The following is a 2,482-nucleotide window of genomic DNA, read 5'->3' on the forward strand; positions in this document are numbered from 1 at the left end:
TTATACATATTTTTCCAAAGAAAAGTCTTATTCTACTCACCATAGTGTGGTGAGTACATTCTTTCCCTGAACTAAGGCTGTCCTTTCTCACATACACAGCACTTTTAGAAACGTTTTTTAAAATTAAAAAATTTTATGGTGGTATGAACACAACATGAAGCCTGTCCTCGTAACAAAAATTTAAATGTATAGTATGGTATTTATTAACTACAGGCACAATGTTATACAACAGATCTATTGAATTTTTTCTTCTTACATAACTGAAAATGTATACCCATTCAACAGCGGCAACTCCCCATTTCCCAGTACCCCCACTATCTGCCAGCCACCATTCTACTCTCTGGTTTTGTTGTTGTTGTTGTTTAGTTTTCATTTCACAGTCGTAAACATAGCTCTGCAATCCACCTGGACTTGGAATGGGTAGGGAAAACATGGAACCCAAAGATTATACAACATTCCAAGCAGTCGGGGGCGAAGGCATGCTCTCCTGAGCCACAGAAGGAATGGTCTGGTGGGTAAGATAAGACACAAGTCAGAGTTATTAGCGTTGTCCACAGTCAGAATGGTGATCTTCTTGCTGGTCTTGCTGTTCCCGGGCCCATGGTGCTCCACGGCTGTCACAACACCCATGCCCTCTTTCACCCGGCCGAAGACCACATGCTCACCATCCAGCCACTTGGTCTCAGCAGTGCAGATGGAAAACTGGCAACCGTTTGTGTTGGCTCTGGCCTTTGCCGTGGACAGGATGTCAGGAGCTGTGTGCTTTAGGATGGAATTCTCATCAGATTTCTCCCCGTAGATGGTCTTGGCGCCTGTGCCATTGTGGCGTGTGAAGTCACCACCCTGGCACATGAGTCCCAGAATAATTCTGAAAGCAGGAACCTTTATAGCCAAATCCTCTCCCCCCAGTGCTCGGAGCATGAAAGTTTTCTGCCGTCTTTGCAACTTTGTCTGCAAACAGCTCCAAGGAGACAGGGCTCATGGTTGGCAACGATGTCAAAGAACACGGTGGGGTTGACCATGGCTGGGCATGGGAAGATCTGGGGTGGCGTAGGCATCTGCAAGGCCTCTACTCTCTGAGTTTGACTACTTTCAATACCTCATGTAAGAGGAATCATGCAGTATTTATCCTTCTGTGACTGGCTTACTTCACTTATCATAATGTCTTCCAGGTTCATCTAGATTGTCACATATGGCAGGATTTCCTGCTTTTTAAAGGCTGAATAGTAATATATGTATTTAGCATACTTTATTTATTTATCCATTGACATTTAGGTTGTGTCCAGATCTCGAGACACTTGCTGCCATGAACACAGGAGTGAAGATATTTCTTCAAGATTCCTGATTTCAGTTCTTGCAGAGTATTAACCAGATCATATGGTCGTTCTACTTTTAAGTTTTTGAGGACCCTTCATACTGTTTTCCACAGTGACTGCACAATTTTCTATTCCCACCAACAGTGCACAAGGGTTCCAATTTCTGCACATCTTTGCCAGCAATTATAATTTTTGTTTTTGTTTTTTATAATGGCCATCTTAACAGGTCTGAGGTGATGTCTCATTGTGGTTTTGATTTGCATTTCCCTGATGATGAAAAAAGATGTTGAATAGCTTCTCATATACCTGTTGTGCACTTGTACGTCTTCTTTGGAGAACTATCTATTCAAGCCCTTTGCCTATTTGAAACATTTGGTTATTTATTTATTTATCCTGTTTTTGCTGTTGTAGGGATTTCTTATACATTGAGTATTAATCCCTTACCAGATATACAGTTTGCAAATATTTTCTTCCGTTCCCTAGGTTGCCTTTTCAGTCTGTTGATTGTTTTCTTTGTTGTGGAGAAGCTTTTTAGTTTGATGTAGTCCCACGTGTCTACTTCTGCTTTTAGAATGCTAGTTATATAGGTGAATGATTGTGTTAGTTCAGTGAAAGAATGTGTTCGCCACATGGCGGTGCATGGAGTAAAGGGTGTAAAGACGCATGTATAAAAGATGTTTCTGAGAATCTAGTTGGATATGTAAATTAAGACAGGGCTAAAAACAGCCATCTCCCAATCCCCCACCCACCACTTTTTTTAGGTAAACACTATTGGGAATTAAGAGCTTTTGTCTGTATTTTTGATTATTTAGTCCAAGAGAATAATGATTAAGTGAACCAGAAGTAAACATATTTTATTAATTTTGTGCATTTGGGGGTAGCTAAACACTTAGGGTAGAGATAAAGTCTTCTAATAATGTTTTTATCTCTCTCTGTTGAGATTAAACTTTGCTCAGTCTGGAACATGTGTCTCTAACTAGATTATTGAAGGACACATGAATCTCCTCTCAGTATTAATTTCCACAGGTGTCATTTCAATATTCAATAAATGCATAAGAAGACAAGATGCTCCATTAGAGAAAACACTTCTGTTCTCTACTGATGGATATACAGTTTAGCCTGAGGTCGTTTGGTAGTCTCTGCATTAAACTATTGGGTGTCCCAAG

General features: G+C 40.4%; 1 pseudogene; it reads right to left on the bottom strand.

The window, feature by feature from the left end:
* Window positions 1-369: 369 nt before the first annotated feature.
* LOC128779648 (peptidyl-prolyl cis-trans isomerase A pseudogene) lies at window positions 370-1,022 on the bottom strand (annotated as a pseudogene).
* Window positions 1,023-2,482: the final 1,460 nt, after the last annotated feature.

This window comes from Desmodus rotundus, chromosome 12 (assembly GCF_022682495.2).
Source record: "Desmodus rotundus isolate HL8 chromosome 12, HLdesRot8A.1, whole genome shotgun sequence".
NCBI classification, from domain to species: Eukaryota; Metazoa; Chordata; class Mammalia; order Chiroptera; family Phyllostomidae; genus Desmodus; species Desmodus rotundus.